This window comes from Dermacentor albipictus, chromosome 4 (assembly GCF_038994185.2).
Source record: "Dermacentor albipictus isolate Rhodes 1998 colony chromosome 4, USDA_Dalb.pri_finalv2, whole genome shotgun sequence".
NCBI classification, from domain to species: Eukaryota; Metazoa; Arthropoda; class Arachnida; order Ixodida; family Ixodidae; genus Dermacentor; species Dermacentor albipictus.
In genome coordinates, this window is record NC_091824.1 from 69,720,135 (window position 1) to 69,748,117 (window position 27,983).

At 50.3% G+C, this 27,983-nt stretch overlaps 1 protein-coding gene across 8 annotated transcripts in view; it reads right to left on the bottom strand.

Moving 5' to 3' along the window:
• LOC135902051 (poly(rC)-binding protein 3-like) overlaps positions 1-27,983 on the bottom strand; it is a 458,527-nt gene that overhangs the window by 306,751 nt on the left and 123,793 nt on the right. The gene's annotated exons all lie outside the window — the stretch shown is intronic.

Genomic DNA, 27,983 nt, shown 5'->3' on the forward strand with positions numbered 1-27,983 from the left:
TTCACCAATAACCTAAACATAGCCCTCTTCCCGGAGCTCTGAATTCGCCCAGAACATGGTGCACAATATAAAAAACCCGAAAGCTTCAAAAAGCACTCGGCTATGCTCTTTAATGTATATAACGATCGCGCGACGAGACGACACCAAAGTTGTTTCTAAGTGGGGTAAGCGCTCGCAGAAGAGGAAGGACGAAAGGAAAGGAAACGCGCACGCGGAGAGCAAGTTCTGGGCTCCTCGCTCCTTATTACGCCGGAGCGAAACCGCGCCCGCAATAACGTAATTACAGGCCGCGTAGAGACGACAACACGAGCCACCACACACGACGCAGATACGGGGAAAACAACGTGCCCACGAGGGAAGGCGATGGAGGAGGCGAGGGGGCGAAATAAAGACGAAGAGGAAATTATTGAACCGCAGAAAAGAGCAGGAAGGGGGGCGAACCCGTGGGAGAACTCGAGGCGAGGTGGCCGCGTTGGTTGGACGACGGCTAGAACCCGTGAGCGTGCGATATCGGAAAGAAGCTCGGGCCAGGATAAACAGGGGCAGGCGGAAACAGCGCCGCTCGGAGGAGCAGAAGCAATCCTTCGAGACGTAATAACCGGCCTGCTACTAGAAGGCGACGACGTGCGGCGGGGGGCAAGAAAGAGAGAGAAAAAAAACAACGAAAGAAGGTTAGCGGCCAGAGGGGGGGTTGGGTGGCGGTGGAACCAGTGGCCGGCCACTATACATGGCACAGATATCGCGTTCCCTTACGCCTCTGGAGAAGCGAGGACTCCATCAAGCGGGGCTGCCCGGCTCGCGAGGAGCCTGGCCCTTCTCTGCCCTCACGTATAACGTCGCGGCACGAGAATGAGGCCAGGAGACCGCGCACATCCTCGGGAGAGAACAGAGAGCGCCCCACTCGTAACGGACCGCTGGTCGCGAATTACACGCGTCTCGAGCCCCGAACTAACGCGGCGGCGGCGGTGGCTGAGCCGGCCGTTCTGCGCAACGGCTCTACGAGCGCGTATAAAGGTCCGGCGGTTGAAGGCGGCTTACGCGGGCGTGAACGGCAGCCCCTCCTGCGCTTCGTTTCCCTTTCTTTGGGCCACGACAACCATGTACGTGCCCCCTCTAGCTTGCGAAAAACACCGCTTTCTGGCGGCGATCCTCCTCAAGATCGGGGCGGTCACGCGTGAGAAATCTTCCGCACTGTGCCGAGAACCAACAAGGCGCCGCTGAAGCGATGCTCACGCACCACGTGCGAGCGAAGGGAGATTATCAGCCGACCCGGAGAAGCGAGGCTGGTGAGGAGTTATAGGCGATCTGCGTCGTTAAGACACGCCGACGGTCACGGCGTTCGTGAGACTTGGGCGCTGCGAGCAAACGATCTACGAGCGAGTGTTATATTTCAATTCCCTACCTCTCATATAGATTGATAGCAACGAACGTCTATACGCGTAGCAGAAGAAAGGAAGATACGGTTTACTGTTGTTCTGCGCACGGGACAGCTCTGCTTGGCGGTGCCTAGCGCACACAGAAATGATTGGCCGTCCGCGCATTCCACTTCCGCATCAGAACTACGATAATGGTAGAACGCAAACCAAGGATAGTTGTTTCCCTTGAGCTGGTGGCTGACTACAGCCACCGAAGCGCCGGTAATATGTGGAGAAAAAAAAAGTACATTCAGCTGTGTAAACCTTATCAGATGTTAAACAAAAACAGTAAGACAACAGGTATCAATCGTGACGAAACGACCAGATACTTAAACGCGAACGAATACCGAAGGTACCGAAATCGACGCCACCTCAAAAAGGCAGTCAGCGAAAGAAAAAGTGCAGCACTCGATGGAACAACGCCGACGTTTCATGGTAAGAGGAAACAAACAAAAAAACGGGAGAGAGGATGCGGTGGTAGGTAACAACAAGGGTTATGGCCGCGTAGCTGCGGCGAAATCAATCAGCAAAATCGTGGAAACGGAAGTAACAATTGTAGAACGAATAGTTTTCTCGAGTGCACTGCGGCCGTCATATACCACACGCGCTCCGGTCACACGCCGCACCCGTTTTTCCTCGCTCGCCACTCCGCGCGTGCGGTGCACTTTTCGCTGATTACATTCTTTAGGCTCGGCCGCAAAGCGGCGCGGGCCCCTGTCTGAAGGGTCTCCCTTTGTGATTCCGCTCCCCCGCCGCGATTCTTCAGCGTCCTCCCGCTCCCCGGCAACGCTCATTCATATTCACACGCGCCAGACAATGCTCGCGCGCGGGGCGGCACGCAACCTTCCGCACCCTAAGGACGATCGCACTTCCCCCCCACAAACTGCAGCGCCACATTACTTCCATTCTTTCTCGGAGCCGCTAACCGTGTACGTTTTCTTTTCTTCTCCCTCCCTCTCTCTTCCTCCTCTCACTTATCAGCATCACGCCTTGCGAACGCTCGCCTCCCTTCTCGCACGATCCGCATCCTCACAGTTTTCCGGATTCCTCGCGCGAAGAAAGCGTGTTCGAAACGGCGGCCGGGCAGAAACACGCGGAAACTAAAACCGCAGCTTCCCGGCGTTTATCTTTTCTTCGACCCAAACTATTATAAAAAAAGAGAGAGAGAGAAAGCTGTTCTGTCATTTTATTTTACGAGAACGTTTTCACGAACCTATGCGTCCTGTCTGCTTTCACTATGCGTCTTATTACTTGGGGTACACGCTTGTGCAAACTCGAGACTGCAGCAATCTTGCATGGTACGTGCCACCCTAGTTTTACTTTCACGCTTTTTTTCTCTCTCTCTTTCTCATAGTCTCCCTTCGGACTCATTTCCAGAACAGCGCAGAACAGCACGTCGTGTTTTCGCTTATTATCGTGCCCCGCTTTTGAGTGTCGAGATGTCCTCTTCGCCGACACTCTCAAGGCCCTTTCTTTCTTTCTTTCTTTCTTTCTTTCTTTCTTTCTTTCTTTCTTTCTTTCTTTCTTTCTTTCTTTCTTTCTTTCTTTCCCTTAGGGGCTCTCGCAGTGCTGACTCCCTCATTAAAGTTTTGCCAGGTGAAAGAAAGAAGAGGGCGCTAAGGACGCTGCATACGCCTACCATAATTGCGAAAACGCCTCCTCGCCGTAGAGAATTGGAGGCTAAAGTAAGCGCAATAAGGAATGACAAAATGAATTTTTAAAAAATTAAACAAAAAGAAAGGAATCTTGGCAAACACTTCGACGGCGTTAAGATGACATCTCATATGTAGCACGTACGCTCGAAGGATACGCCGGAAATTAAAAGAAAACAGTAGTTAGTCATCTTTGCCCTTCGTTTTCGGCACAGTGCCGACGTGCGAAGCGAACATGGGTGAAACTTGAAGCGCTGCCCACTTCGTGAAGCCGCACGTTTTCATGCAAGACAGAAGAAGGCAGGTTCGGCTAGGAGAAACAATGAAACCCTTGGAAGCAACACCCCCTCCGGCTTATCCATTACACTTTTCTGGAAACGAAGAAACGTAACTGCACATAGACAAAATGTATATATAATTTGTGAATGGGCGGGCCGTTTACTACGAACTCCCACCGGAAGAAAAAACAAAACAAGGTCGGTGCCATGAGGCTGGGCCGCTCGGCGTCATGTAAGTTGGGGCGGTATTCTCGATCTATCACTTTCGGACATGCGGTCCCTTTCGCGAGATTTCGCGTAACTCTGCCCCAACGCATCGAAGTATACGACATACAGCGCTTCTGGACCCTGTATTCTCAAGAATCTCGGGACACAAACAACATAGAATGGTTACACTAGACGCACAATAACAGAAAAAAAAACGAAAATAAAAAGAAACAAATGAAGAAAAAGAAACAATCTTGCCATACTTCGCGGCAAATATACGGAAATTCTGTCTGAGACAAGCAAGCGCGAAAGGGCATAAAATTTCTTGCCTTCTAGTCAAATCGTGCCGCCTTGCTGATCTTTCTGCAAAAATTTTCCATTGGATGCTCCTCAACATCATCGCTGTAAAGCGGGATGTCGTTTCCTAGCGCCGACGTTAAACGAGCCTTTCGGCACCGCTATTAGCGACTCGAGCGGTGCATACGCGACGCGTGTGGCTGCTTTCAATACACGCGCGCTTTTGTTCGTTCGCGTTGTAAACGATAGCAAGACACATTACCATTTCAAAACAACGCCGGTTCGCATATCTCGACTGCACCTCCACTGCCAACGGCATCCAGACAGCGCTCTCGCAAGCACAGCGTATCCCGGCCCTGACCATCGTGAGTCACCTGCGGCTGTCACCAGCAGGGCCAGCAGCCGCGTGCATACATAATGCACGTGGCAGACGACAGACAGACACACGCACTCGCACGCATGCACTCGCACACGCTCAGAAACACGGTGGCGGCGACGAAAGCGTTCGGAGACGGCTTCGCAATCGAAAATTCACCCTATTCCGATTTTCAAGTGGGGCGGTGCGTCGCGGAAGCCGAAGGCGAGCCGGCGTTGCCGTCGAATTGCTCACGCACTCGGGCTGTGGATGCGCGCGCATTAGCAATACAGCGAAGCAGTGCGGGTTCAGCCGGCGGCCCACCTCACGCCGCTGCAGGGGAACTTCGTGTCATGCGGAGACAGCAAGCGTACAGAGAGAACCACCACGCTAGGAGAGACGCGCAGAGGTCACGCGCTGAAGCCCCTCGACCTCAACCCCCTCCCCCTCTTTCGTTATGCTCGTCCGGCAGCCCAACGCCAGTATTCCTAGCAGACGACGCGTGGGTGCCTCGATTCAGCGCAGCGAAGCCGAAACGCACGGCTGACGCGGTCAGTGGCGTATGGGCGCCGCCACAGCAGTCGTTCGAGACATGAAAACGGTAAAGCCTTTCTCGGATGAAGGCGGACATTTTAAACGCGAGAAAAAAGATAAATCAGTCGGGAACATCTCTCGTCATCCCCGTCATCGTCCCAATTAGGTCCAACGGAGTACGAAGGCCTCTCCATACATCACCAAGTAACCACGCTTACGTTGCATGGGGCGACTACATAGGCACGTGCAACTACATTGGAAGTGCCACGTCTGTTGCGAAACACAAGCACGCGAATAGTGCAAGCAGCGCAAACGCAGAGTACTTGTCGCGAAGCGTTCTTCAACGACGACGTCACGCATGTCGTCTTCAGCCTAACGATGGTCACGTGCGTTTCTCATCCTCTTTCTTTTTTTTTTTTTGACGCTAAGCGCTTTCGAAATGTAAACAGCGTAGCATCAACAAAATATGCGGTCCTGAGTCAAAGCTCCGCGTGTCCTTCCGTTTTCTGTGTCTAGCAGATACGCCGTTCTCTCCAGTGGAGGCAAGAACTTGAAACACAGTTTTAGCACCCGTCCTGCCATGCCGAACCTCCACTCGCAGAAAACTGACACCCCCCCCCCCCCATCTTGCCCACTCTCCCATTCCAAGAGCGAAGTACACAAATCTAACTTCATCAAATATAACTCTTTTAGTGCCTCTTTAGAGCCATTTTATTCGCAACCATTCTCATCGGGGAACAAAAAAAGAAAAAGAAAGGTGATGCTGTTTTATTGCCGGAGGAAAGAATGCCCTTTCGGTTGTTTAGATGAGAGCGCGCATGCGTGAGTCGGCCGCACGCCCGGCTGACGTTTAAAACTCGAGGCCGCAGCGGCGGCCGGCTGACGCGCGCTCTCCCAGCGGCCCGAAGCCGGAGAGATCATTTGCATAATAAACGATCCGCGCATAATGTACAGGTGTTTCTGACTGGCGACGCGCTCGGACTCGACATTCGGCCTACCCCCTTCTCGCCTACGTCGTCCACGTCGAGAAATAGCGGGCACGCGGATCTCCATTCGGCTTGCCGAGTGGCTGAAATATTTATCCTGGAGGACTCGCCAGGCTTTTCCGGAGTTATCGAATGGATTCACAGATTTGGTGCGAAGGACAATGCGGGGGCCGAACGAGTGGATCATTCTTCCGTCTTTTCTCTTCCCGAGATGAAAACAACAAAAGAGAACGCCGAGGAGAGAAACACACGCATATGCATACAAAAAGCATAGTGTTGCTGCTATTTTTTGGCGAAGAAACAAGACAGACCGGAAGGAGCGTTTTCGCGCGAGGCCCTATATACGCAAGCACCCGCAGACTAAAAAGGCCTATGACAGGTGATATCAAGTGACGCTGTTGCCAGGCGACGTGAGAAGTACATGTCAACAGCAAAAATGTTTACAAGAGAGTTTCAGATTCGGGGGACGCAAAGCATTGGGGCCCCCAAGCACTAGAGGGCTCCAACGCCTTACGCCCCCCTGATCGAAAACTGTCGAGCTAATAACTTCGGTAAGCAATCTATGACAGCGGATTGTATGCATTTGTTGGAACGGTCTTGAAAACGCTGAGCACAGACGTCTTCGTTATATGTAAGAAGGAGCCGTCCGCGTCATTCTAGGGCGACAACTCCTACTCAGGTTCATGTAATAATAATAATAATAATAATAATAATAATAATAATAATAATAATAATCCCAAGGTTAATAATAATCACGGCAGTCGCGTATGCATATTTACGATAGTCGCCGCAAAGAAGATGCTGCCGAACAGCGGCGCCAGGGTACGTTTTGCTCTTATTCACGTCAGCAAAGCAATTTCGAAACAGCAACAACTGGAGGAAAAGCAAATTTGACAGAAGCGCTTTTCGGCTGACGGTTTCCGATAGCCTTCGACACAAATGCTAGCAAAACTTGCGCCACTTACAACGTCGTTTAAAAAAAAAAATACCAATCCGAGGCAAGCGAACAATGCCTCGCCAATGTGAAAGCGCTCGAACACTTCTCTCGATGATATTGGCCACGAAGATCGCTTCAAAGGCACGCTGCTTTATCGACGGACGACTCGCGGGGGAGCCGGAGGAGGGAAGGAATCGGCAAAGTACTTCTCCCGCCAAATTATCATCGCCTGTTGTCAAACGAAACCCAGTGCGTGGGACGAGAGGCCCGCTGAGCCCAACGGACGACGAGGTCAACAGCGCCATGCAGCGCACAGGGGCGAAGCGCTGGCAAATAGAAGGGCGGGTGGGGCCGAGTCCATCGCGAACCATTCGCCAGTAGATAAAGAAAAAAGACGCAAAAAAATGCGCAGAGGGGCAGTGGGTGGGGGGGGTGGGGGGTAGAGAGAGAGATTCACCACCACAATGCCCGCATGATCTCCCCTGGCACGACGGCAAAGGGGCGAAGGGGAATCGCTTCCAAATATTTACAATTCCTAGAGCGCCGCGGCTGATGGGGCGGACGCGTCGCACCGCTGCTAGGACTCGGCCCTCCCCTCGGGGTCCGGAATACCAATTAAGGACCGCTCGTAATGACGGCTGCATTTGCGAGGCAGCACATGGACGTGACTTCCAACCCGTCGCTCGCGCTCGGGGAAGAGAGCGCGCCCGACTACCCACGCCGATGCATTAACCGCGCTCGCAGAACGCGTTCTCATCCTCCGGAGTTAAGCCTCGAAATTATCTTCCCGAACAGAGAAAACACAAGAGGGAATCGTGCGCGGTGGAAAGGGACAGCGCGTGTGCGCGGCGCGGTGCTATTTGTCGTTGCCCATGGCGCAAGCTGAGCGAACTAGTACGCCAAAAGTGTTTGGTCTTCGAGCAAGTTACAGCGACGGCTTTCACCTTTCCCGCCCTCTCAAACCTAGGGGGAAAAAAAGAAGAAAGAGAGAAAGAGAACTTCCCCAAAGGCGAGGTGTTGACAATAACAAAGCCGGAAGTGCTAAATGCAAGAAAGAAAACGTACGACAAGCGAAGCTCACACTACCCCTAAGCTATCCGTCCTCCCACAACGCATTCGCAGCAGCTGGCTTCACTGCAACCACGCGGGTGTAAAGGAGAAGCAACGTTGCCAACGTAAAGTTCCAACGGGCGTATTGTGTGAGGTCTATGAAGTCAGACGGCGAAACTTTATATCAAAGCCATGTGCACTTACCGACGAAAGTGAGGTATTCCAGTCAATAAATAAAGGGTAAAAAATACTAAACAATACTTAACAATAATGTTACCATAGACCAGAGGGCGAACTACTGAGCTAAAGAATGATAACAATAAAGCGGCGACTGAAAAAGAGAACAACGAAAAAAAAAGAGAGAAAGAAAAAGGAAACGGGCGTCTGGGACAGAGAGCGCCTTATCTCGCACTTTCATATCGGGGCAACGTCGCACCTTTGCAGTCAACACGTAATGCACAACAGGCAACGTTCTACCTCTGCAGTCAACACGCAATGCACAACATAAGCAAGGTGTTTTCATAGCGGCTCTAATATCCTGCAACGTCGCGTACCAAGGTAAAATTGGTTCCGCACAAACAGCTCCGATATGAGAAAATAGTCGACGGGACGCAGTGTTTCTTGTCTCACTTCGAATAGTCTACGTCTCACTCAAATAATACTACAGCGCCCACGTTAGCGCTCAGAACAGCCGCTGCCACCTTAACATTCCTCCTTCACACAAACATCACCAGTCTCTGCTTCGGCACCGTTCTTAGTTTTCCCGCCACACCTGCGCTATGAGCCCGCATGCATCTTGTCATAACTCCTGCGCCACCTTTCGTTTTTATTTTTTGTTTTCCCCATCTACAGCCGCGTTTCGCGAGACTTTGGTTGTCTGTGCTGGCGCAAGGCCGGTATAAACGGCAAGAAATTGAAAACTGGAAGAAAATGAAGCCCAAGTATCGAATACGAATAAATATTAATAAAACGCGGAAGAAAGGAAGGCAGCACGTGCGCGCGACCTCGAAGCGAGAAAAAATATGAGGCTGCCGTGGCGAGTCGGCACCCCACGTTCCGGCGGGAGAGCCGAAGGAAAAAAAAAAAAAGGACCAGGGGCGCCGCGAGTTCACGAGCGCATGGCGTACTGCGCAAGCACACACATGCGCGGGGGGCCGAGGCACACAGTAGGCATATAGAAGGCTGGGAGAGAGAGAGAGAGATGGGGGAGTGAGGGGGAGGCGTCATATTTCTTCGGGCACCGAGCGTGGCGCGGAAATCAAAGCACGCGCGGCCCGGCCCTCCCGCGCGCGTACGAGCCCGTCCCTCACCTGCGCCTCCCTCTTCGCAGGCACACATGTGCGCAACACAAAAGCGAACGAGAAAAGCTCGAGTGGAAGACCCCTCCTCCCCTCTCCACCCGAAAAGAGAAAGTAGGCCACCGACACATGCGCGCTTCGCCTGTTGGCACGCGAGGCAAAACAGCAAAGAAAAACGCCGTACGAGGCGCGAGCGTCCTGCGCGCAGCCCCTTCCTCTCTCTCCCCCTGTCTCCTCTCCCTCTAACGTCACGACGACAAACGAAACGAGTTTCCAAAAGCTCGTATAACGTGCGCGCACGAACAAACAAATCAGCTCGCGCGTGCGGCGGCTGCCAGACAACCACGCGAGGGAAGTGTGTAGTGTATATATACTGGCGGCGAAATATGGGCAACGTCCCGCGGCCTACGGGGCTCCGCCGGTTTGCTTTTGAGCAGCCGCTGTTCGCGCACGATTTTGGTGCGAGGACGCTGAGCATGCCAGAGGCTACCGCGCTTGGCGTGAACCTGTCAATAGTCGGGAAGGCCCCGGACGAAGCTCGCGTAGCGCCTATGGCAACCGAAGATATAGGAGGGGACGTCCCTATCGCGCGTTTCGCAAGCCCGTCATACCCCCCCCCCTTCCCCCGCCCCTTTCATCCCGTGCCCCTTTCGTAGGCGAGGCCCTCGCGCCGCAGCACACCAACCGGAGATTGCGCACACACACACAAAAAAAGAGCACCGTGCATCACCTGAGTCAACGGATTCCGCCCGACTCGCCGCCGCTAGAATGGAAGCGCGCACGGTTTGGGCTGCAATTTCCTACAGACCGCCGTTAAAAATGGTCAATCATCAATAAAACGCTTCTGACAGGAAATTCGCCCGCGGCGGCCAATCTCTTGCACGGTGGATATTCACAATGCACCCAGTGTTACGTTATTACTCCTTTTCCATGCCACGTGAACGTGCCCAGTGTTAGTGTTCGCCCATACGTGGCTCCGGACAAGTGAAGAAAGAAGATGACTCGGCAATGCTATCGTCAGCGACTTGGCTGCCGCACACCCAACTCCCAACTGAACCCGCCGAGAGAGAGAGAAAGAAAAAATAAACGGCGAAGCACCGAGTACCTTGCTCGCACTGGGCTAGACAGGTGCCAATTCGCCGTTCCAGCGAAAGCATATTCCGGAGGCTCTAATGTCGAGCAGCGGCACTCCCAACAACAGACGGTTTTACAAAAGCTGGCACATCTTAAACGAAAGTCCCAGACGAATCAAGGACAAAAAAAAAACGTTTTCAATTTACGGCGCAAGGACGTCAGCGAGGCTTTATAACCGCGGGAGTGAACCGTACCAGCCCGTTCTCGTGCCTGCTTCGTCCAACGAGGCGGGGCTTGTGAACAGGAGCGATTGTCTCGAGTCAACGATATGTAGCAGCACGTACTGGGTCGCGTGCACAGCCAGAAACCACTGATCGTCAATGCGAGCTTATATTCCTGCAACACTATCCCTAAATGTGATACGAGCCTTATCTCTAGCTCCCATACATATAGTCATCACGGTTTTTTTTACTGCCAATTCCTACGCCTCTTTTTTCTTTAACCTCACCAGCGAAAGTGGGACACAGATAGCACCTGGAGGGCAACCAAAGGGTAACCCCTCGCCAAAAAAAAGAAAGAAAGAAACGAGAGAAAGCGAGATACCAAACGGAAGAAAAGAGCATCCCGCTAGGCAGAGTGTACCGATCCCGGGCACTAAAGCTGTTACCGGGGTGCGAGACGCGTCTGTGTACGCTCACGGGAAGGCTCGCAGAGCATCGGGCGCACACACACACATCTGAGACGGATATTGGACGCAAAAAGAAGCAACTCTGGTCGGGTGACGCGCAGGAAGAAAAAAAAAGGAAAAAAAGGAAGGAACGAAGGAAGGAAGAAAGGCAAGAGTGCAGAGAAGAGAGAAACGCCCAAGAAGCTGGCAATTTCCGGCGCGCCAAGGCGCGAAAAGAATGCGCCGGAGCCCCTTCAAATGCCACGCGGACGGACACAAAAGGCGGCCGCGCGCGCCAACGGGCGGCCAGCGAGCGCCAGTAAATAAGCAAAGCTTGTCGCCCCGCTCTGATTTATTTACTTTCGCCCGCTCGCCCCCAGTTTATTGTTTCCTCCTCTTACATCTCCTTCCTTTCTACATCTCCTTTCTCGCTTCGCCTTGATTCCTTTATCTCTTTCTCCCTGTCCTCTCGCATTTTTTTCTCTCGTGCCTCACACACACACACCGTGGAAGTCGCGAAGGCCGGTCGGGCCGGGGCCGCAGCGGCAGGAGAGGAATAAACGTCAAACTTCTCGCGGCGAGCCGGAAGCTACACCGGCACCGGATCTCGGCATACCGTTAAATAAACGAAGAAAAAAAAAACGGGAGTCGCAAGCTATGTGTGTTGCGGAGCCCTAACAACACAAGTTTCGAAACCTCAACGCAGGGTTCGAAGCGCGGCGGCGCGCGCGATGGCCGGCGGACAATGGAACGACGGGCGTGATTGAAAGGAAAGAGCAGTGATAGATGGCGGAGAACGTGCGACGCGGGATAGAATAGGATCGAGAGCGAGAGGGGGGCGAGAGGATACGCGTCAAGGATGCGTGGGCGACGCAATCCATCCCTCCCCCCCGCGTAAGACAACAGCTGCGGATAGAAAAATATGGACCCGGCACACCTAAAGCCCCTCAATTTTCCAAAAGTAGCGCCATTCTTAGATCTTTCCGCCACCCCGCTCACCCAGGCGCTTCCTCCTCCACTCCTCCTGTCGCCCCAGCCTCCTCCGCTCCCCCATTGGCCAATCTGTGTCACGTGAAAGCGGGCCCCGCGCTTTTGTATATTTTTTTTCTTTCCGGCGCAGAGCAGGCGCCGCGCTTTTGTATATCTTTTCTTTCCAGCGCGCTGCGACCCCCAATCTTGGGCCTGCGACCCCCATTTTTGGGCCTCCGCGACGAAGTACGGCAGGCGGTTTGAAGGAGCGCGGTAGTTTTATACAATGTGTTAGGGCCGAGTGCTTAATTGCGATGCCGTGCTGCTGCGCCTACGGTTGCCACAACAGACCCAGTGACGGCAAAAAGCTTTTTGTTTTACCATCCGCCGGGCGCAACGCAAAACGAAGAAAAGTGTGGATTCACAAGATCGGGCGGGCTGACTTCGAGCAAGTGGCAAAGAACGCGCGGCTTTGTTAAGTGACACGGCTCCTCCAACCTCTTCTTTTGACGCCCGTGTCAAAACGGGCCCGTGTCCAGTGCATTGGGGGTGCGTTAAAGAACCCCAGCTGCAAAAAAAATTAATCCAGAGCCCCCATTATGGCGTTCCTTATGAGATCGTGGTGTTGGGATGTAAAACCCAAGAATCAACTTTTCTTCTGTCTTGTGTGCCTTGACTGTTCCAGTTAACGCAACACTGCTTCCTTGTGAAAACTTACAACGCAAAAGAATACAGACGCACGTAGTATACAGAGATAAAATTAGCACTTCAACAAAAGTGTTGCTGGTGCCAATGAGGGAGGGGGATAATTATTTTCTGAACCTCTTTCCAGTTGTCCCATCAAGTTCCTTCTTTCTTTTCTATCAAATTCTAACCATTTGCACTGTAATAAATAAATAACGATTTCATATGCTGGTAAGTTGGTAAAATTATCTATACCGCCTATGTGTGAAAACGTTGCTCATGGCCACCACAACCTGTGCATGAGCTACGTACATCTGTAAAAGGCGCGGAACAGAAACGGCCCTGCTGCCAGGCATTGCTGACCGCAGACAGTCGGAATCTCTCACGCGCCGGCCGAACAAAAGCATCCTGCAGGTACGTAAATTAACCTACGAAACCACGTGCACATACTTTCGCGCTGTCAAAACCTGAAACTCTGGTAATTACTCGCGTGTCTGAGCACACCGCGTGCTTGTGTCGTGTTTCAGCAACACGAACTTTCAACGTGCGCGCGCTTTACGCCTTAAATACGCCTTGAATAATGGTGCTTTTCTCTATTTCTTCCGCAAATCTGACACGACATTCTTAAGGCCAGTTACCGACTGACAAAGCAAGATCTAGATTGAAAAAACTGCTCCGCAGGACTCGAACGAACTTTTCCGCGGATTTCCTCCCGTAGCGTGTTAGCCGTCGTCTGCTACGGCAGGCCCACTGCCGGCGGCGCCACCGTCGAGGCCGCGCCGAGCGGAGGAGGAGAGAAGTGAATGGCGCTACTTTGGGAGATTGAGGGGCTTTAGGCACACCCGCCTTGCGAAAGATGCGGGGAGAGAGTGCCGTGAGCGAGAGACGACGCGAACTTCGCGCCCCATCGTGTCACATACTTCCTTCCCGACTGTATCGAAAGACGAGGCCACTGACGTAGTCACTGCCGTGCCTCCGGCGACGCATAGAAAAAGCGCGGTGGACGATCGCCTGCGTCCTACGGGATCGTCCGCCGCGGGGTCTTCATTCCAGAAATCGCCGCTGGGCTGATGCTCCATCGCATACATTTTCGTCGTAGGAAAACAACAACAACAAAAAAGGAGGGAACTCACTGCTTTCTTCCTTTTCTTCGCTCGCTCTTTCTGAGCCGAACGACCGGCGAACCGCTTGCTATTCATCGGCGCGGCGTTCTCTCTCGTCTCTATTATGTATGCGCTTCAGATCACCAGTTTCTTGGCGCTTGGCCCTATAGCTCGACAAAAAAAAAAAAAAAAGCGTCCGCGGAAGGATGACACGGAAGAGTTAAGACGATGCACGTTGGCTCTTTAGTACACGAGCCTCTCCCGCTTACCGATGGGGTTACGTGTTCTTGTTTTCGTTCTGCTGCAGCATGCGCACACATATATGCGCACAGACAATGCACGCTTGTCAAGCGTCAAGCACGGGAGAAACTTTGCAGCGTTGTTTCTGCAACTCAGAGCTCATGCATCGCGGCGGTTTAAGGATTAAAAACGGCACTATGTGGGGCTAAATCAAGCACTTCGTGCTGTAAATGTAAAACAGGAGCCGTGCATAAGAAGTAACAGGCGTGCGACTGCACAGTGTGCTAATAATAATAATAATAATAATAATAATAATAATAATAATAATAATAATAATAATAATAATAATAATAATAATAATAATAATAATAACTGCGACTCCAAATTCACGGTTTAAGCGTCGCCACCTTGGACCGCCCCCGCATACACATGTTTCGCTCGTCAGAAAGTAAAATAAAGGATATGAAAATAAACTTAAAATCGACTATTCAGTTCCTGCGGGCTCTCTCGCTGCACGAAAAGTTCCAAAGACACAAGGACAACGACATCCCGCCACGTCACTGTAGCGGCCGCGGTGCCGCGATTTCGGCACGAAAATCGAGAATAGAAGCATGGCCATCATAATCTCCAATAATAAGATATAATTCTGCCACAGAGATACGCATAGAGGGGTAGCTTTAGAATTCAGTGTAAGTCTGTACTACTCTAGGAGTCGACCATACTGTTTAGCGCTTGTTTATCCACTATACCAAAACAATATGCTAATAAAATAAATACTACCTTACGTCCATACATGGCTCAAACGCTACGTGCAAGTACACGAAGTCGTTGGCGACTCGCTTCATGACTTAATTAGCAGAATGTGGGGAGAAAGCGACGGCTTAATGCGCGCGTTACATCACTGCAGATTCCAATTGACACAGAGTAATTATACTAAGTTTATATAGCAGAGCGTTTCGTTGAAAAACGCGCCAGCGCGTGGACGTACGCGTCGGTGAACTTTACATACGCTGACACACAAGTCTGCTTCCCACCAATAAGACACAAGAAATGAAAGCCGCACGAGTTGGCGTGGATGCAGTATTACCTGCAGCGACGTACTACTCACACTAATGCTAATGAAGAGGAATACCAGAAGCCTACTCCAATAAACAAACTGCGCTAATGTTGAATCGTCGCAAAGTTCGAAGCGGCTACAGATGGCCGATGTCGAAGCACATCAATACCTACTTCCTTCGTCTAGTACGTTTGCCAAGCGACCAAACTTATCGTGACCCGCCCGTGGTAGACTGGATGTTGAACGCTTGTGTATGTGTACTGTGAACGTTTTTACTCTTCTTATCTTGAAGTGCCCGTTCGCCACTTTATCCGCTGCAGGGTAGACAAAAGGGTTCAGCCTGGTTAACCTGCTTGCCTTTCCCTTATTCTTTCCCTTTCTCTAACCAAACGGACCACCCATACTTCGTGACAGCAAGCCCCTTCTCGAGGATGCCGCCAAGGCGTCGACAAGAGCCGAAGCTGAAGACGTCAATTTCTGTAATAATTTCTGTAATGGTGTGGCAAGTGACATTTTGATGTGCATTTACAACACATTTGGTTATAAGCATTCTTTGTAATCACTCCACCCTGTAATGTCTCTTGACCTTGAGGGTACTTTAAATAAATAAATAAATAAATAAATAAATAAATAAATAAATAAATAAATAAAAATAAATAAATAAATAAATAAATAAATAAATTTCAGTTGCCGCTGTTTTCAGCGAAGACCATGGTCTAATTCAAGCGAGAAACGGGCCCCCAGCGATGCATCTTTTTCCCCAGCTAAACTACCACCCGTAATTAGATCCCTTCAAAGATATCGGATTTAACGCGCAGAATCAGCTAGAATAAAAAAATACGAACGCAACAATCAAGTAGCAAAACTGTGAATTACATGAGCGCCGCGATGTAGCGCATATGGTAATGGTGATTTCTACTGCCATGGCTCGGAAGAAGACAAACAGCAATAGAAAAAAAAGGCAGACATAGGTAGAAAAAGATAAAATGGGTTTCCTTGCCGCTGGCGTGCGTCACGTTCAGCACTCCCTAGTAATTGAATATGCAAAGACACAACCTCAACGAGAAGCACTACACTAGCACAGTTAATCTTGAGCCCTGAAAATCGTCCGCTTCGCGGTACACGGGAACAGCGCGTGCAGCTTCCACCAACTACGAATGAAAGTTGCCAGCCATTGCATCAAAAAAAAAAAGCGGAAGTAAAAAGAAATAGCCGTAGATCCTCGCAGACACTCGAAAGTACGGCAAAGCATAAGCAAGCATAAGACAAACGTCTCGCAATCCAGCGCCAAGCACGTGGCACAACATGCTCTCGCCGAAAGCTTCCCTATAGGGAGAAGGCTCACAACCTGTCTAGATCGAAAGAAAGAAAAAGGAAAGTGAATTCTCAAGCACTATAGAGCTTTATCTTCGTTTGCTTTATGACTTGCAGCAGCACTTATATGCGGTTCGCAGCGGCTCCGCAGACAGCGAGCAGCTGGCGTCTGTCCGGAAACTGTGTACACAGCGCGCGCAGCATCCAAATCGTTGCCACGGCAACGTCGACGGATGGCGCACCGCAAGACGAAGATGCGCCGGGACGCCGCAAATAGTAGAAATTAGAGCGATCGCGGCGGCGGCGGGCGGAGCAAAGCGTACGAGCACTACCGAGCGCTCGCCTGGGAAAAAAGACCAAGCCCCGGAGAGCACACGTCAACCTCCTTCACATTTTCAAAGGGCAAAGCTCATCGCTCTCACGCGCCTTCGAATGTGAGCATGCTGATGGCACAGAAGGAAGCCCGCAGATTCGGAATGCATAATAAGGGAGGGGCGGGGGGGGGGGGGGGGGAGGAGGAGAGCGGGCAACAACTGTCCGCTTTATTTTGCGTGACTACAATATAGTACCGCCACCGTAACATTACTGAAACAACCTTTACAGCTTGCTTCCTTCGTCTGTCGTCGCAAACATGCTCGTTTGCGTTTGTTTAACAGGATATGCTCCGACCACACTCTGCACTACGACCTCACCCTTCCTCCGACGTGCATTTCACCTCGTTCTGATCGCGCACGAAAGGTAGGAGTCCCGTCGTGCCCAACGGAAACACGCTTTCAATATTTCATACCACGGAGCTCACAGGGCTATAGTGGAACCGCCTTTTCGAATCAGTGACGTCAACGGTTAGTCACTCCCCATTTCCGCATTGCTCAAGATACGGTTACATTACCAGGTTACTAAAAGATGAAGTATGTATCTATGTTCGTTTTATATCGTTAATAATATTGTACCTTGCTAGTCATTCGCGCATTTGTCTTAATTTAGCTGATACTCTAATTAACAGGGATCTACAAATGCCAGCAATTATGTGTTTCCACGCATGCACCACCTCCGTCTGTGATACCACTAGCCACGGAAGTAATAAAAATAAATAAATAAATAAATAAATAAATAAATAAATAAATAAATAAATAAATAATGCGAGCAGCAAGCAAGCTAGAGTTACGGTTATTTGCACATTAGGAATGACAAAGCAGCGCGAAAGGACATGGACGCAAGAAAGACGTAAGAGACAGGTAAGTGCCAACAAGTTCCTCTTCTTTTTTTTCATTCTTTTTTTTTTGAGGATTGCAGATTGGACAAGTTGGTAGCGACCCACTTACAAACAACACAAACGAGCCGAGTGAACAGGAAACGTATGCGATTTACTACCAACTCAGTTTATTACGCAAATTACAGCGGCTAACATACGCTCAAACATCATTTCTGCATCCCATGCCTGAGGGGAACTTAGAAGAGCAGGCACGTTGCTTAAAAACCCTCGCCATCGTGCAAAAAAAGGTATGTTCCACATCCTCCCACCATGGTTCGGATTGGCGCTGGCTAACACTCCCAGGTCTAGATCAAGTAAACATAAATACCAAAGTTTGGACTGATTGATAGCCGTCGCCGTAGCACAATTGGTAGTGCAACACACGCGTAATGCGGAGGAGGTTGTGGGTTCGGCTACCACAGGTGACAAGTTATTTTTTCATCCACTTTCATTTCCCTTTTCTTCATTATTGCCTACATTCTAATTTCAGCCACAGCTAATTTCTCCGATGCGTTCCATGGCTCCATTGTCTGGTATATATATATATATATATATATATATATATATATATATATATATATATATATATATATATATATATATATATATATATATGTGTGTGTGTGTGTGTGTGTGTGTGTGTGTGTGTGTGTGTGTGTGTGTGTGTGTATATATATATATATATATATATCACGTACTCGCGGCGCCTGCGGCAGAAAGGATGCTCCACATCCGCCGCCAAGGTTTGTGAGTGGTGGCACTGGCTAACGCTCCCAGGGTTCTAGTAGGAAACATAAATACGCAAGAAAGTAGATGGGAAAACGGGGCAGCAGCCGCTCAATTGGTAGAGCATCGCACACGTAATGCAAAGACGTGGGATCATTCCCCACTGCGGCAAGTTGTTTTTTCATCCATCTTCATTTCCATTAATTTATAATTTCTTTTATTCAATTAGTAAGCAGAAGTAAATTCACCCATGTTGTCATTGGTGTCATTGTTTCTTTGTGATATGCTTGATAAAGATCGGGCCCCTCAGTCAACCCCCTTTCTTCTCGTCTATATATATATATATATATATATATATATATATATATATATATATATATATATATATATATATATATATATATATATATATATATATATATATATATATATATATATATGTATATGTATATAAACCCACAACAAACTAAAACACACAACAAACCCACAAATTTCGCGAAACGCGAAGGTTGTGGGTTCGGCTCCCACCTGCGGCAAGTTGTTTTTTCATCCACTTTAATTTCTACTAATGTATCGTTTCTTTATTTTATTTATTCAGCACAAGTAATTTCCCCTATGTTGTCCTTGGTGTCAGTGTTTGTTGGCTTCTTATGATATATATATATATATATATATATACACATTCGCGTTGCTTGCGCATCCCGACGACTCTGCGCAACCATCTGCGTGCGGCTAACAGGGAGGAAAGTGCGGCACGCGAAGCGAAAACCGCGCGAAAGAAAAGCGAGAAGAGCGTATGGGCGGCGCGACAAGAGCGGCAAGGCGAGGACACCCGTCCACTCGTCCGCGAGAAAGCAGCGAGAAAGCGACACGACGGCGGCCGGCCAGTCTCATTACGAGGCATCTCGGGAGATTCGCGCGCTCGTGCAAGTTCCTCTCGGGCCCCCTCCCCGACGCTGCAGCGGGAGGAAAGAGGGAGGGAGGCGGGGACACTTCATTCCCCCGGATCGCACTGCTGGCCCCTCATCGAGCGCAGCTCCCTTCATCTCGCCGCCTGGCGCGGGAAAGGGGGGGCACACACGGCCAGCTGGGATCCTCTTAGAGGCGCGGTTCGTATAATCCGCCGAAGAGGATCAACTCTTGCCTTTCATCTACGGCTCAGAACGGAACGGGACACTCGTAGTACAGGCAGACGCCAATAGCGAAGGACTCGGGGGGCGCGAGGCACGGACGGGGCGGGGCGGCAGCAAGCGGACAAAGCGAAGAAGCCGAGGCGACAAGCGACAGCTTTTTTCGGAGGAATAAACAGAAACAAAAGGCCAATCGGAGATGGAAAAGAAAAAGCAAGATGGCCCCAAGGGAAGCGAAGACGAAAAATACAAAAAAAATAATAATGGACAGGTGAGGAGCGATATGCGAGACCAAAGGCATAAGGAGAAATGAGTGCCGGGCAGTCGTTCTGGAGGCGTCAGTAACAGTATCTATATGTGGTACTGCAACCCTTTGAGTTTTTCATTTCCTTTCGCGTTGTTTTGGTCACATTCAGACAGCTGCCTTCACCAGGTAACCTGCTTCAGTATCTTCTCAGCCTGGCATGAATAGAGTCACTGACTGTACACGTGAACAGCTCCCTGTGGTCAACGATGAACGTGCAAAATAACTCATGAGCGGGCTCCCTCCCAATCTCCCTCCTTCTAATCTATCTATCTATCTATCTATCTATCTATCTATCTATCTATCTATCTATCTATCTATCTATCTATCTATCTATCTATCTATCTATCTATCTATCTATCTATCTATCTATCTATCTATCTATCTATCTATCTATCTATCTAATCTAATCTAATCTAATCTCACACTCACATGCCAGACTTTCTCAGGTTTCACAATAGCCAACGACGAGAAAGTTTCGCAACCAAAATGCCGGCTGGCAGAGAAGAAAGAAGTACCGCAGAATATTACAGTCACCCTCCGCGGTTACCAGCTTTCGTGGTGCATACGAAGCACGGCTAGTTCAAGCGACAGCAACTCTCCATTGACCGCCTTGTCGCCAACGCACGCGAGAGCCGAGAGGTGCAAGCCGAGACTCCTTTCTTCGGAGCACCTCTCCGGCACGCATCGCCGCCACGACCGCTGAACAGCGAACTACTCTCAGCGAATAAAGAAAGGACTGCATTCAGCGCGGGCTGCGCGCGCCGACAGGACTGCAGGGACGTCACGACACGGGCCGCAGTTTCCTCGGAGTTCGACACAAGCAGAAACAGCTTCAGCTGTACCCGCCAAGAAAGAAAAAAAGAAAGTGTCTATGCGCTCCCTGTCTCCACACTTCTAGTTTCTCTCGTCCCCCTTCTCGTAACAAGTGGCCAGAAATAAGGGCGTAAGGAAAGTGTTTCGGCCCGCCATCAACTCCTCTCTTTGCGGGAGCTACAGCTGACGAAGGCGGCCCCACTAATCCGCCTATTTCCGACCGTAACTCGGCTCCACCTGCGCTGATACTTCAATGCGCGCACAAGTGCCAAGTTTCGCAGAGCCGCAGCGCAAAGGCGGAGGAGCAAGGGGGCCTGACGCGACGCGAAAAGGAACTCGCCGCTAAGGCCTTTTCGCCAACAAACGGGGCAGCAAAAAAGAAAAAAAAGCAAGAATCCCCCGAAACTTATACGCGAGCAAGAACAAGACGAGAGGGAGGAACGGCAGCCTTCGGCGGAACAGAAAGAAATCCAACAAGCCCGTTCGTTGCAGCGGAACCAGAGCAGGGAAAAGTGAGAAGAGGTGGCTCAAGCAAAAATAAATGGAAGTTGGAGAGAGAACGGAAGCAACAGAGGAAACAACGAAAAGAACGAGCCACGGAGCGGCACCCGGGTTCGCGGCCACGTAATGCCAACGGACGAGCGGCCATTTGCGGGCAAGGCAGCGCTCAATAATTCAGGGCTGCAGCCCTCCTACCGTACGCTGTGCATTTACAACCTGCGCCTCCCCCTGCAAGCTCACCTGTAAGTAACTAAGCGGATAGGCGGCTGCGCAGGGAGCCGCGCAGTTGCTAACTAGGTACGGAGAAGCTGGGCGAGGACCCCGCTCTTGTTTGCTCTCCTTGCGCAGGGCCTCGTTCATTCTGCGCGCGCCTGATACATCTGACCCGTCCACCCTGCGCGGCAGTCTGCCCTCACATTCTGCAGCTTGTTCTCAAAGAGTCCCACACCCTTTACCCCCTCGCCCCCCTGGGTCTAAAGGACACCCATGCGAGCAGATAAGTCCGAGCACGCCGCTGCCGGGGGCTAGGAAACAAACGTAATCGCGTTGCTCGGCAGCGATGTGGCTCTAGAGACGGCAGCACGCCCCAGAGCTACTAAGCGAGGCAGTAGTGTCTCCGAGCGCGCCGCCGCGAAAAAGAAAGGCGGGCTTTGCGCTCGTACAGCGACAAAGGGAGAAAGGAATCCGGCACGGCGAGGCGAGGATGTCATCCAATATTCAGGCGGACAAAAAAGCTCGTTTGCTCCCCCACCCCCTCTCCTCATGTGCTCGGTGCGCCGGCTAGAACACGTACATGCCGCTGTACGTAGCCTACTGCCGCCGTCTCGCCTGCTTGCACCACCGCATGTACGTATATACACGACGAACAATGAGGAGACGGGCGCAGAAAGTGACGGCGGCTGCAAATGAAACCGCGGCTGCTTGCGCTGCCGGTGCGGTCGACGTGAGGCCTTCGCGGAGAGGCAATCAGCGCTTCTGCGCCCGCCGGTAGATACACGTGTATACGGGGGCACGCATAGGAAATGATGATAGCGATAAGGAGTTGCGAAACTTCTTTCGGAGAGACAAATCTGAAACAAGTCCAAAGCGCGCATCTAATGACACGCACGGCAATGCCCGTAATGGCAAGGAAACGACCAGCACATTATTACGAAGCGGGCCGTTCAAGCCTTCACGACTTTGACGAAACGGGCTCTATGTACACAGCGGCCCTGCCGCAATACGTTCAGCGCGCGCCGACTGATCTCGGAAGACGTGTGCGGAGCCGGCGCGAGAAAGCTCCAAAACAACGTCGCTTCCTGCGTCTCCCCGGGTGACTATAGCGATGTCCACGAGAAACGATACTGCACTTCCTTTGCACTACTTTGCAGCTGACTTATGACTTACATGCACTAGCTTTGCTTTTAAACGTTAAGCTTTAGAAACCAATCAGCCGAAAGCTGCAGCGCAGAGGTGCGCACCTCACACGCCACGAGTATCGACACATGCATACATAATACAGCTCTCGCATCCCATCGCCGCGCGCTCTTCAGCGTTTACCTTTTCCCAGATGGTTGACCACCTAAGCTTTCTCCCAAATTTGTATTAGCTTAATGGTCTGGCGCTGTGAAAAATCACCGACGATTACAATACTCCCTAATGCGAAATTTGAGCGCAGCTCTATACGTGTTTTCATTTCGCGATACAGTGGCCGGCGCGGACAATCTGTCTCGTGCTGCACGTTGCAAACGGAGCGAGGTGTGCATGGCGCGACTGCCTCGCCTGGACGCGATTCGCCGCAGCGCTTTGTTTCCATGCGTGTTACCGGCAGCGTCATCGGCGAACAGACGACGACGCGCGCTACTCCAGCGCCATCTCGTAACCACCGTAGCCACAGAGTCCGTCTTGCGCGGCACCGCGCATTTCTTCTCACGCTTTCGCCCCACCATCCTCCTCCGCTTTCCGCCTCATCTCATGGTCCCGCTGCATTCTCCCGCTGCCCTTTTCGCTGTTGCCGTTTTTCATCCCCCGCTGCGCTCCGCGTTCACTCCTTCATCTTTCCCTGTGCTCGTTCGCTCGGTTACGAGGTACGCCGACGTTCGCCGCCGGAACGCGTGCCTAATAAGCTGCGCTGTATAAGATCTGCAATGCCCAAACTCAAAGACAAATAAGAAAACTGCCGTCGATTATGCAAGCAGGAACGGAAACGAAAATCCCAGGTGTAACCTATACGATGTACATAAAGTCATCGGCAAGAATAACGGCTCAAATTCAAGTATATGACATACTACTTTACATTAAGAGGAAGCTAAGCTCTAAGTCATGCAATGTGCAAAACAAGTTTATAGGTCAGTATTACAGAAGCATATTGCGTGATACGGGAAAGAAAACCTAACCAAAAGCAAGAAAGACTTAGCGACTCGACGATAAGAAATTTCGGGGATATGCGCTAAGCCTGCTTGACGAAAGTGCAACAAGCATGGAAGACCACTGGAACAGTATTTTGTCCTGCAGTGGACTAAGTTATGCAGAGGATAACGATGATGACTAAGCTGCCGATAGCTTGATAACCTTTCTACAGAGTGGCCCCCACAACAAGCACACACACGTAGCCGTAGAAACTCCCCGGTGCAGGAAGTGCAAGACTTGAGCTTGTGAATCGGGCCCCGTAGCACTCATTTTCACTGTTTACGTCGTACAGACCGTGTGAACTGTGCCTTGAGGCGAAATAATAAGTTCAAAACGCATGAATAAATACGTAAACGCTATTAAAGAACGCGCACGTGGAACTGTCATTACGCAGCGTAAACTAACCGGCGCACGCATTTCCGACGCACTCTTTTCGAAAAATGAGAGCGTTCGGCTTCTCCCTCGTTCACGCGAGTAACGCTGGCAAGCCACCACCGGCGACGCGAAGCGCGTCACACAAGCAATTGCGTTCGCGATGCTCGGGAAAAAACGAACCGCTTGCGGCGGGCAAATGTGTCGCGCGACATTTGTCAAGAACCAGTGACGGTTCCGCCGGAGCCCCGCCGCGAAAAAAGAAAGAGGAGAGAGTTAAACAGAACGCGGCGACCGCCGCCTCAAGAAAAGCCAAAAACGTCCCCCGCAATAACGTTCGCGAATGGGACCATTACGGTTGCTGATTCCCATCTGCGCATACCGCGCAAGTGTGCGCGAGAATGATTCGCGGGCTCGCGTAATCAAAAAAAAAAAATCAAGAAGAAGAAGAGGAAAAGATCAACTACGGAAGGAAATACGAAGGAAAAAAAAAACGAGGCGTAATAACTTGACAACATGTCATAAATTGCAGCATATACGTCACAGACGTAGAGAGAAGGCGCGCTGCAATTACTCTTCAGGATGAATGAACATTTAGTGGTCAGAAAAGAAAAAAAAAACACGTTCCCAAAGAGTCGACACTGAAACACGAGAAAGGGCGTGCGTGTATAAGCGAGGTAAAGCTTGCAAACGCTGCCAAGCCGCACGAAAGGGATATGATGGACTAACGTGTGAAAAATTACTCTTCGAAAGAGAGAGGGTGGGGGGCCATTAGGAAACGGCCACACTTTGCAAACTGTAACGCGCTTTTGAATAATCATTGGGCACGGAATTTAAAAAAGAATACACGTAAACACAAAAAAAAGACAAAGGAGAAGGTGTACCACGTGCCTTTCGTCTTTTGAATGCACGATCTTTTTGGATCCGCGGACGCCACATTCCGGAGCGGTCCGGGGGCCGTACACACGGGGAAAATATATGCGAATTTCGCTAACACTTTCGGCGGAAAAAGATTCCTTCCTATTAGAAAACGCACCGAAGAAAGACAGCGGAAAGGAAAGAGAGAAAATGCAGAAGCTGTGGGGCAGAAACGGGAAGCGAGGCGGGGGGGGGGGGGGGGGGGCGAATGCGCATTTGGAGTACGCCTGTTACGCTTCCCTTTCGCCGACACCCCTTTATATGCACGGACGTGCGCTCAACTTAGCTTTTCTATTATTTTTTTTTCTTTCGTCATTTGCGCCCTTCTTTCCCGTCTTTCGTTCTTCCCGAGTCTTCAGCGCGGAAACGGCGATGCGAGCGAAAGAAAAGAAATTCAGTGGGACATCCGTTCCGATTTGAAGCTGCTCAGAATTTATACTTCGCTATGTCGATAACAAACACACAGAACGAACCTCTCCGACACCTCTCCTTTTTTTTTTGGTAAGAAAACAACAACAACAAAAGAGAGAGGGGGAGAGGAGAAGAGCCGACAAGAAGAGACGAGGGACGGAGAGCAAGGAGCGATAGCAGACGTCTCGAAGATTGATAGCCGGTGTCCCGAAAAGTACTTCGATTTCGCTCACAACTCGTAAATATCACTCGCGCACTTTCGTTCACTCCCACGCTATTCCGACGAGAAAGAAAGAAAGAAAGAAAGAAAGAAAGAAAGAAAGAAAGAAAGAAAGAAAGAAAGAAAGAAAGAAAGAAAGAAAGAAAGAAAGCGTTCGCTCCTTCCTCGATCCTTTTGTTTGATTACGTTGCATCGACGTCTGCGCTGCACTCGCCTTTCTTTCTCTTTTTTCTCCACGTCATATTCTCGTGCTACTTTCTCGCGCTCCTACATTTCCATTTATTTTAAACTTCCTTTTATCTTTGAGCATCCGTCATAATGCAGTACGTTTCATTTCTTTCATGTATTCGTTTCTCGTTTTGCAGACGGACCGGACAGGTAGGCGGCGGCGAGAACAAACGAAATAAAATGAGCAAAAGAGGAAGGAAAAAAGCGGACAGCGACGTCCTTTCTCCCAACACGCAAAGACACGCAGAAACAGATACGCGCCGAGCTATGCTAATGCGACGCCGCCACATTCCTCCCGAAATCCGCTCCCTCAGCGCGACGTCCATAATTCACGATACGCGACAAATGTTCCCGTTCCCTCGCCGGGCACAAACAGCGACGCCGATGCGCGGGGTACCAGCACGATCGCTTAGAGCGCAGAACGGGATAAATACAAAAGAAAAAAAAAAGAAAGAAGGAAGAAAAAACACAAGAAAAAGAAAGAAAAGAGCGGTGCTAGCGTACGGGCGGAAACCACGTTAAGCAATCCAAACTAGCAACAAATACCAGACTGCTCGTTATCTCTCGCTATTTCTGTACGCGCATTCCGCTTGCGCCCGGCTGCAGGCCGTAACCACGTGACGTCAGTTTCGAGTGAACGCCATTTTAAGCTGACGTACACCAACGGGATGCTCACAACGAAATCGGCACAATCGAGCCGATTACTTTCGCGCGACTACCGAGCACGTGTCAGCCAGTTGCAGCTGCGCGAAGATACGCAAAATAGGGGCGTTTTTTTTTTTTGAATTCATAATGGAGCTGACCGAGAAGCATTAACGTTTACTGAGCTGAAAATAATGAATACTACATAGAGTATTCGCTACGGCGCGTCAGTCCTCCAGCTTGCGCAGTTTACCCAAAACCCCTGCAAACCGGTTTTCTCTGGTTAGGATACGTCAGGAATGAAAGATCGTCAGAAAAAAAAGAACTTATTACAACCACCTCTATCTCCAAGCAGTACGAAGAAAAAAGCACGCGCAGAATAAGCGCACTACAATACGCAGCTACTAATTTACAACAGTTAAATTTCGTGGCTCAGCTTGACAGGGATGCGAAAGAAAGGAGCGAAAAAGTGCGAGACGGCAAATAAGAACAAGAAATATTTCGGAGACTAAATTTTGGAAAACACGAACAGCCCTAAACACGACGTGAACTTTTTCCCTGCTTTCTGCCAAGCGTTGCTATAGGAACTAAAAGGGGAAAAACCGAAAACGTCAAGAGAGATAGGGCAGGAAGAAAGGCTAGAACAGCACAATTTTGCTACGGTCAGAAGGTTTCCATGAGGCCACTTGCAGCAATAATAAGAACAAGAAACACTATAGGATCGATAACAAAACATCAGGTAGAAAAATTCCTGGTGAAACAAAGAAGAAAACGAACCTTCGCGATGTTGTTCGCAGCGCAGAAGCCTGTAAGTGAAATCAAAACTAAGAAACCCCTCTTTCTTTTTTTTTCTCTCCTTCGATTTACTTTCCCATACAACAAGCACAAAATTTGTTACCGAACTGTCCGACGCATGTCCCCTAATAACGCCAGGCTATGTATATACTTCTACGTTTCTGCGGCAGCCACACTAAATGGGGCATGTTTTCAATTTTCTCCGTAGTTCTGGTTCGTTTCTGGAAGAGAGCTTCCTTGACCGAAGCGCGCCACTCTCCCACTCCCCCTCTTACACTTTGCCGTCCGGCAACCCCTGGGACAGCTTCACAGCGTGTAATTGGCACCTCGAATGAAAAGAGCCAAAGGTGGACGCAAAACGAACGCTAGAGCAGAAAGTCCCGCCCGAAGCAAACTAGCCCGTTCACCCGCTCCTCTGGTTCTTTTCGCCACTGTACTAACTGAATCATCCGCTCAACTCAAGGATAAGCAGAACCCCCCCCCCTCCCCATACACACACAAATGCAATAATAAGATAGAAAGAAAGAGATAAAGGAATGAAAAAGGCTGCCACGTTGCTCGATTTCGCACTTTCCCTTCCGCTTTCTAGTTCTCCTTATCTTCGATATCCTGTCTCACCAAACCACGCAGCGTTGCCGACGCTACAGTGGTGGTGCCGGCCAATCAGGCGCTGAGCGCATGAAGCGATTCGATGTTATTGGCCAGCTCCACGGCCTCGTTAACCTTTGCGTTTGTCCCCGCTCAACCCTCCGAGAAATTTCATTTCAACGCTTCTTAGACACACTGTAGACATCTACAGAGGGAAACATAAGCTGTCTCCAGACGGACTTCTGTAAGCTATGCCGACCGTAAGTCGAGAGCGCCTATCTAAAGTAGCCCTACTGAAATGTTACCTTTCCATTTTTTCTCAGCTGCTCTCCATTGCACGTCAACAAGCCAAGCGTATTCAATAACGCTCAAGCGAGGCAGTCTGGCATGGAATAAGCCCACAGATACCACGCGGTTTCGTTCAATCGTTACAGGGACGCTCGCTCACAGAATGCAACCGCACGGCGGAAAGGTAGAACTGCACCAAAAGCAACTGCAAAATGAAAGCTTATACCTTCCCAATTTCGACATATATAACAAAATAAATAAAAATAAAGTATGGCAGCATTGACATT